Consider the following 8,689-nt stretch of genomic DNA (forward strand, 5'->3'; position numbering starts at 1 on the left):
AGACTTTGCCTGTGTGTCTGCGGGCGGTGAGGGCGACCTCCTCTTATTTCAGTTCTGCCAAATGACTAATGGTGACCGACCACATCTGCTGGTGTTGAACAGTGGATGTTACCTGCACTAGTGCTGTTCTCTTTCGAGATAGACAGAGGAGCTCATGTTCTCCGTCCTGATCTATAAACACATTTTTATATGTTTGGAGATTACCTATATGTTTCAAATCTGGTTAGTCACTGCAAATCCTACTTCTGTTCTCATTTCTATTTGCCTGCCTTCCCCGTTCTTTCTGAACTGTTACCCATTTTCTTCCGCTGCAGTCTCATTCGTTAATGGTCATAGCAGCGTTAATTTTGAAATCTCCTAATGTGGGCGTTTGCCATTTTATCCAGCAGGGTCCTGCGACTTTCACAGAAGATAAAGCTTTCCTCCTGCTGAAAATAGTGCTGAGGAAAAAAAACCTTCAAAGGACTTATAAGCCTATTTTTAAGTCAGCAGGAGTCATACTCCTCCTTGCATTAAACTGAATGCATTAAAAACAGGCTGGACGTCACAGAAATTTTTTTTCCAAGTCCTGTTTTGTTAGATTTAGTAAAAAGCGTGACCCGCTGGCGCCAGGTGCTGCTGCAGCTGAAGGACTCGCTGCCATCTGTGTTCGCTTCCACTGGCACTGAGCTGCCACCTGAGGGTGGCCCGGCACAAAATCCTCAACAGCACCTTCAAATGGCATTAGGCGAGTGCGTGAGGCATCTTAAATCAAGCCGTGACCTGCCATAGATCCAGCACACTGGTTTTTTGCAGAATGATGGTGCGGTTGAGCATGAGCCATCCACGTGGGGCTGGCCAACTTGGCAAAAACTCACGGGAGAGACGAGCTTGGAGGCTGAGCCAGGGGCCAAGTGCCTCCCTGCTGGCCCGGCATGCCCCGATGGCACTGAGCTGTATTTCCCTGTTCCCCTCACAGCACCCTGTCTCCCACCTCCCTCGCTGGAGTGGGGCTGTGAGCCAGGGGTCCTCCAACCCACGGCCAGGCAGCCCGCCACATCCTCGTGCCTCTGCATCCAGAAATCCCTCCCTTCACCTGCATCCCTCCCAGCTGGGCGCTGCTCCTTGCCTCAGCCTTAGCAAACCCTTTGGATCTGGGCCATGTTTTATTGTGTTCATTCCTAGGGGAGCAACATATTTTCTCTTTGCTCTTAATTCCATTTTTTCTGGCATTTATTTCTTTTATAAATGTTGTTTAAATAGTTGGCAGCATGTCATTAATATAAGACTAAGTCCTACCGCTAATGTAAATTTAATCATTTTTCACAATGGTTTTCACAGCATTTTAAAGTGTTTATCATCAACTGTTCAACAGGAAGACAGGCAAAAGGAAACAAAACCAAACCCCGCAATGGCTTCTTTAAAACTCTTTTTACAGAAGCTGTATTTTAAATAACTCTTTCTCACTTCATGTAAGCAAGAGAATACTAAATATTTCCATCACAACCACTTGTTCCTTTCTGAAGCAGAATCTCTACAAAACACAGCACTTCCCATCATAAGCCAGTCTGGGGATACAGGAGACACAGAGTTTGTTAAAGGATAAAATATATACTAAGAAATTTAAAACAGCAATAATACTTGGTGTCATAGAAAACTACCTCTCCCTCGAACACTGTGCCACTATCAGGAGATGTGCAGTACACTCAGAGGCATCGAGATGTGGGATTCAGAGTATGGTGGAGGAACAAAGAAAGGGAATTTTCACTGTTAACTTCACAATTTCACTACGATCAAATTTTAGCCTGAGGTTTTTAATTAAAATCTAATAATTCAGGCTATAGCCAGCAGAGGGAGCGGTCAAAACAAAGACTCCTTTGAAAAGGTCCAGCCAAACCAACTTCGAACCGAAAGCGTTGTTGTGGGAACGGCACCAAAACGTCGGTGGCAACTCAGCCCCTGACTTGTGAATTCATGCATGGACAAGGCATAAGGCTCAGGCTAATGGGAAATCACTCAGCCTTCTCACAAAAATAAACAACCTGAAAGCCATTCCTCAGCATGACTCACTTTCAGCCCTTGGCATGCCGCAAGGATTTTTTCAGGCCACCTAGCTGCTGTTAGTTCGGGTGTTGCAGACTGGTTGGGGTGTGCGTGGTTAATCAGGTCTCGCCATAGGTGCCCGGACACGTTTCCAGTGTGCAGCTCCAAAAGGGCGATGGAGCACACCGCGGGGAAGTCTGCCTCACTGTGCCAAGGGCACGGCAATGTGCTTGTGGAGGGCTGTATTTTCAGGATTATCTCCATTGCTTGCAGATATATCTGGCTTTGTCAGTGAGGGTTGCATGGAAGCGTGGCAGCGCCTCCAGATATCTATGAAGAGTGGCTAGCACCCCTGGGAACAGTTGCATTTCAACCCCCAAGGGTAATACCTGGGGAAGCGGGGGTATTTCTGCCCTTGAGCTATACCTTTTCTGCTCTTTTAACAGTGCATACGGCAACACGTTGTAAGGAAAGCCTTGTACACCCTGCTCAGTGTGGTGAGGAGGAGAGCACCTTTCCAAGAGCCCCACTGGCCAAGCAGCCCTGACACTCTGCTCCGGGGTCCCTGGGAGGCTGCGTCACCGGGCATAGTCAGCAGTTACGGTTTGGATTATTTTAGTGAGCAGATGAGTTACCTTTGATGTTTTCCACCATCCGGCCACATGCACACATGCCACACTGCGTTAGCTGCCATCGCATCACCCTCTCCAGTGCTTTCATCGCTGCAACACAAACATGCTGTGGGTTATGAAACAGTGTGAAGCGAGAGCAGTCAACAAAGCAGCAGCACATGTTCAGTATGACTACTCAGGAGATAGTCCTCCCCTGCCAAAACCCCATGCTGAAAAGCATGCAAAGGCAGGAGCCAGAAACACCGTCTCACCTCCCTGCTGCAGCCGAAGAAGCTGGGCACGAGGGGTCAGGGGCTGCGCCCAGCGCCAGGGCTCCAAAAACTTCTGCGTTTCACTTTGCATTCCTATTTTCATGGCCATTTTCTCTGCAAAAGTGGAACAGAGCTTACCAGACTTCCAAAATACCATGCCGTTACATTTTAAATCCCACTTGTGATCATCTGCATGGACTGTCAAGGGAGGGAAGATGCTGTTTGTTATTTCCCAGTCACTGCAATGCATTGGAGCACAGCGTAAGCCTGGTTTTGGGCACTAAGAGCCAGCTGCTTACTTCAGGTCGTGTATGATCTGCTCAGATTTCAGGCAATTGATCAGAGATCACATTGTGGATTTCTATTGACTGTTAAACCCCAGAGCAGTTAGCATACAGACAGGGCATCTTGTGTATAAGGACCTTCTTTGGACACAGACATAGAGTTCATTGGGTATTGTCCATCTCCGTGGTAAAATTATGAAAATCGAAGACGGGGCTACAAATGTGCAAATGGGCTATGGAATTGCAGGACTCACCATGAGTAATATGGTGAAGCTGGTGAAACAGCAGCTTTGGTGTGTATTTTTAAGCATGCTCTAAGGAACTGCTTATAAATTGTATTTGTGTATATGCGTACATATACTCATACATGTTGCAGTAAGTACAAACCTAGAACCACTTCACTGAGGATCACAGACTGACTCAATGGTCCTTTTAGTCAGACTCAAATGATACTATTGGCATGAAGTTGGGCTCAGACCTTCTACTTTGATGAGTGTCATCATCTTGATTTCTTGGGCTAGTGATCTTACTCACCTGACTGAGTTTCCAAGGCAGTGTGAGTTTAAACAAAATCTGAAAAGCTGTCAGCTTGAGGCAGATGCACATGCTTACTTACATCAGCCACCCATCCCATCTCTTCAGGCCTTAACTTCAAAATGTAAAGCCCAATCTCAACTCACTTTTCAGTGTCACCTTGAAATGCAACTTTACCCTGAGCAGAGTTTATTACTGTGGCAGCTCTCCTGTGCCCGCCCAGAACACTTATCTCCTGAGCCCTGAAAAGCTGTTTACTGTTTGCATATTGACGCAGCAGAGCCAACACAGCTGGGTGCTCTTCATCCTAAAACTTCCTCCACAGACTTGTTTACTAACCTGTAGTCAGTTAAGGGCAGCAGAGTTAACTCAGCACTGTTTTATCTTTGGTGACAGGAGTCACCAAACTTGACTTGCAGGCGTCCAAGCCACTCGGCTGGACTCAGTCTCAGTTTCCAGAGCTGAAGGCAGGAGCAAAACCAGCTCTCTGGCAACTTCCAAGTCAGCCGGGGCACAGAAATCCATAAAAGCTGGTATGTGCCAGGATGCATAATGACAATTTGCAGTTATTTGTTTTGCAGATGAAAAGCAAGAGGTGTTTTTCCTCGTAATACTTCATCCCTTTCCTAAGTATGTCTCGGGAGCCAGGGGATTTTACTGGGTGGGAAGAAGGGCGTTCGAGAGGGGGAAGGTTTGAAAAGCAGCAAAACCAGCATGGCTTGATCAGCTGGGCTAACCTGGCAGCAGCAGCTCTGCCAAGGGCACAGCCAGCCCCCAGTGGGGCTGCTGCATCCCAGGTACCCCGGGATGTGGGGAATTCCACCGCTCCTGTCACTCCCACGTTCCCTCCCGAGCAGCGCCTGGCTGTGTGCCAGCTCTGCCAGGGTGAAGCAAAACAATGAGGGCGTTTACTCATTTAGGCTTGCAGGAAGAGATTGTGAATTTAATCAAAACAGTGAGCCTGCAGCCTGGGGAGCTCTTCTTCTGCTCCCAAACAGAGCTGGAGCAGCCAGAGGCTGGGATTTGCGACCGACCGGGCGCTCGGCTGCACGTTTCACTGGAACGGCAAGGTTTCCATAGCCGGCCTGTGCAAGGTATCGCACAGCCCACCAGTTCGCCAGTGTCAGCAGTGTTTACTCGGGTAAGGACTGCAGAACATAAACACCATCATGAGCTGGCACTCGTGCTAACTGAGCGGGTTTGCTGTTTTTTTCCTTGACAATGTCTCTGCAACACCCAAGCTGCTGCAGGCTGGGGGGCATGGAGGGTCCTCCAGAAATATTACACTCCTCACAGCAGCTGGGGAGACTCAGCTATGTAGTAAGGAAGAAATGAGATAACTGACATATTGGCATTTTAGGACCTTAACTACAGCCTCCTGCAGCCAACAGAGAGGTCAATGTTGTCCTAAGGAGCCCCGGGCCCACAGCTGATGGAGAAGGAGCCCTGAGACCCCAGCAGCGGGTTGCTGCTGCCCCCGCCGTAAGGGTCTCTGAGCACCTACCACCTCTTGAGCTTTGTCACAGTGAGGTTCCAACAGGGTTAAAACTCACACAGATTATAAAACTTTTGCCCATGCATTTATTGTTGCTTCATCTAACGTGCTGGTGAAGGAGCCTCGGACACCAGAGTGAGTGGAGCAGCAGCTGGAACAAACAAACAGGGCATGCACGTTTATTACTGCATGTCTTGAATAGGCACACTGCGGCACAGGTAGCTCAGGTCAAAACTGTCAGACTCGGTGCTTTCCACAGCATCAATAAACTCTCAGCCAAGGAAAGGATTACATGGGACTGCTGTCCTTTTTACCTGCTCCGCCCCTCAGCTCGCTTCCCTTTCCCTGAAATGCTAAAAAAAAAAAAAAAAAAAAAAAAGGAGCCAATGTGGTTTCAGTGAAGAGAGTTTCAAATATTAAACGAGCCTGTTGCTCGTAACTAATAAGGAAGGAGGCTGGCCAAAAGGCCTGCCTGTTTTCTGCCTCCCTGCCCTGCTGGAACTGCTGCCAACTCTCTGGTGAGAGCAGCATCGCCCTTGCAAAGCCATTAAAAAGAAATCTTGGGAAATGCTAGGAACTTGTGCAAGTCGGGATAGTTTTGCTCTTTAGCAAAACCTTGCTAGAGAGAGCCAGATTTCACAAGCCCAAACCAAACGCCTTGCAATTGAGCAGAAGAGTGCTTTTACACGTTTTCAAGTGTCCTATGTACCTGAAGTTTCGTTTGCCCTGAGAATAGAAAGTTTCATTTACGCTTTCTCTCTGATCTGTCTTGAGCAATAATCATTAAGCAAAATGAGTCCAACTGGGCAATTGCCTTGCTTTTATATATTCTTTTACAACCCTTATCAGGACTAACAAGAAGGGATAAAATGTTGCAATCAAACCATGCACAGTCAGAGCTGCCACCACTCCTGACACTGCCATTCCTGCACCTTGCGCCAGTAATTTGCCAATTATCGTTGGGATTTAATGCATCAGGTATTTCCCAGGTTTGCATGCAGCACAGTGTGCAGAGCTGGACATGCAGGCCCTGGACAATTAAAAAGTCACCTTTTCCCAGCCTGATCCGCAGAGGTGTCAGCCTATCTGGCTTTCATCACCTAACTGCAGAGGCAGACACGTCACCACAGAGCTTGACTGCTCCGGATTCATCTTTCTTTCTTATCCTTTTATTTCTCCTGCACGTACCTCTTCATGCTTTAGACATTTGCTTTCTATGGAAACACCTTCTTGGTTAGGAGATGTATTTTTAAACTGTTTTGTGAGAAATTCATACGACTCTAGTATATATTCTCAACATAAAGAAGGGCATAAAGCTCAGTGGGTTTAGAAGCCCTAGCATTAGGCATTCCTGGGTTCTCAGACTCACTGATAAGGCAAGCAGCCTGAGTTTGCGTGGTTAATACCATTTCAGGCTTTTTCATCTTTTTTGTTTCCAGACTATTTTCACAGGGAAGTAACCACAGGAATCTGAGGGCTGCGTTCCACAATGCTGCATTTCCCGGCTTTCCAACTTACTGTAACTACATTCTGTGTAAGAAGTTTGCTTTTCTTTGACCATTTATTTTAATTTGGGAATGAATAGTGAGACACATTTGCAGTCCCCTTACCTAAGGTTGCTCCTTGGAGGCTATTGCCACCGCAGCTCACAAGCCCGTGCTCCCTGCTGAGGTGTGTAAGTAGGAGGGATCACCATCACCTGAGCTTCTTCTCTGCACTTTTCATCACAGTTGAAGACAATTTTGTTTATACGCAATAATTTCCATGGTGCACCAAGCCAACCGCTTGTTTATCTGAAGACATTACCTAATTACATTGTGTAGGTGTCTGCAAGCATTTTGAAGCTTGAATGATATTTGCTCAATTCAAGTTCAAGTTCAGACCATACTCACCAAGACGAGTCAGGTGAGGTTTTCCAGTAGGGTGACATCTTCCTTTTCTTTCCTTAGACAAACAGGCATGCAACTTGCTCATTCCATTTAACGTAGTCTTTTGAGAGAAATAAAACCTGTTTATGAAATCTAGTAGCACAGGTAGATCTGCAGAGATTAACAATATGAAAGAGAACATTGTCAAGCGTATAATGATATTTTGTGGTATGTTTACTACAGCTAATGCTTTTAATTGCATTTTCCAGTTTAATTCTAGTAGCCAAAGGCCCAATGCACAAGGCAAATAAAAGACAGGATAATTGGCATGCCCAAGTGCCCCTTCTCAACATAAATCAGGCAGACAGCAAATATGAGTTGAGCAAGGAGATCACTGTGTTGCAGTTTAATTCACTCAAGATTTTGCCAAAACTAATCTTACACTGCAGGATGCAAAAACAGGCCTTGGGAAATGCATTGAAAATGTCAGGAGGGATGGAAGCCACAGTATCCCCCTTCCACATTAACATTTCACGCAGGTGTGAGAAAGCTCGGCAGCAGGCTGATCCAGGAGGAACAGGATCACATCGAGTGGTGCCTGCACTTCTCCATTCCCTACATTTGTCTGAAGATGTGTTAGTAAAAGATTTCTTCTGTGATTACAAGTGCAGTTAGTAAAAACCTTTTGAAACAGAAGGACCTTCCTACAAACCCGACCGCAGCAACAGATGTTTTTTTTTAAGACATCAGCTCTGCAAGCACTTGCAGAGCTGAACTGTCATGCTATTTCAGTCGGCGTTACTCAGTTGTTTGTACGTACACAAGGGACTGCAAGGTACCCATTTTGACTGTAAGTCCTCCAGGGCTAAGATTATCTCTATGGGCTCAGAAAAATACATAAATACATCACCAGAGCTTTGGGTTTAAGTCCATCAGAGTTGCAAGGTGAAATAAGTAAAAAGTTAAGTACTTTTCCTTGAGTTTTAAGCCAAGGTGGGTTTTCTCCTCTTTGATCGACAAGTCCAGCCAGAGTAAACAACTTCAAAACTGCTAAAATTCATTAAGCACAGTAATTTGCTCATCTGAGTCCTATGCACTTCTCATTGGGAGACAGAATAAATAGGTATTCCTACTTATTGACACTGCAGAGCTTACACAGTTTCTTTGCAGAAAGCCTGATTCTCTAGAGCTTTGCACAGCAGCAGCTGAAACACAGCTGGGCAAATTCCCTGCTAGCGTTATCTGAAATATTTCCATTAAATTTGAGAGAGTTTCACCCCTTTATGCCAGTAGACTCTTGACTCTACTGCATATGCATTGTGTTCCAAGATCCAAAAATCTCGCAGCTCTTCACCAGGTTTTTTTGATCATTTTTACTAACTGTAAAGAAAACATGCCTTTATTTGGCTTCTCCACAGATTATTTGGCCATCTAACCTAACAAAACACTACAATGATGCTGTCGATCACATCCAGTTTTGGAAAGCCGCACTGCACTGAGTACAGTATTTCCAGGCTGTAAGCCACAAAACAAGCCTGTTCCTGCTGCAGTTCATGTGGCTTTTGCTATGGACTGGAATGAGGGCAGGACCACGTCCAACGCA

This window comes from Falco peregrinus, chromosome 12 (genome assembly GCF_023634155.1).
Source record: "Falco peregrinus isolate bFalPer1 chromosome 12, bFalPer1.pri, whole genome shotgun sequence".
Classification (NCBI taxonomy): Eukaryota; Metazoa; Chordata; class Aves; order Falconiformes; family Falconidae; genus Falco; species Falco peregrinus.